Below are 925 nucleotides of genomic sequence, written 5' to 3'. Positions count from 1 at the left end.
ACCCCACTTGACATCAAGTATGGATCTCACTAAGAACTAAGTTCAATCTTTCTTATGCTTCAGGATATCATGCTTAGACTCTAGGTCACAAGAAGGGAACTCTATATTCATTTTAGCACGATTCACTTTATCACTAGTGATCAGTTATTACCCGTTGAACTTATTTCTTGGGATCTTCAGTCTACATGTTAGGTTTTCCTCACAGTGATTCATCTCTTTATAAGCATGAGTCTCATCCTTTCCGAGATTTTGAAAACCTTCTCTCTAGTCAGTCCTCTCGTCAAAGAATCTTCCAAGTTTTTATCAGTTCGTATATGATCTACTCTAACTACACCAGTAGTGAGGAACTCTCTTATGGTACTGTGTTTACGACGTATTTGTTGTCTGTAAAATGCTACAAATGAAACTTTATTTTCTTTATGTGATACTACTTCTAGATATGCGTTATTAATGGATGTTCATGTAGTATGTTGTGCGTTGTCACAAGTTTCCTTGCATTGGAACCAAGTATAATTCTACCGCAAATTTCTCGGTGTGATCCGAGGTCGAACAAAGGGACTGTTTGAGGCTATTGCGTTACATTTGTGATACATGCGACCAGGGGTTTTTCAATTTTATAAAAGTTGTGTGTACAAGTATTTAAGCATGCGATAAAGTAAAGTAAAGCGGTAAAGATGCGATAATAAAATTAATTGCGATAAAGTAAACTTAAGCTAAGATCATACAAGATACAGGTCACATGATATAAGATATTGAGGTCGAGGCTGATTGTGAAGATTATACAAAGATCGTGTTATGTGGTGCCAAGTCTTATGTGCGGAGCAGAAATAGAAAAGATAACTAATATAAACAGCGCAAATTCCTTAATTGCGTTAAAGATATAAGTACTGTTCTGCTTTTCCCTTGGCGTACACCTCTCGGTGAT

Source organism: Benincasa hispida, unplaced genomic scaffold (assembly GCF_009727055.1).
Source record: "Benincasa hispida cultivar B227 unplaced genomic scaffold, ASM972705v1 Contig245, whole genome shotgun sequence".
NCBI lineage: Eukaryota > Viridiplantae > Streptophyta > Magnoliopsida > Cucurbitales > Cucurbitaceae > Benincasa > Benincasa hispida.
This window is presented reverse-complemented; position numbering follows the sequence as displayed.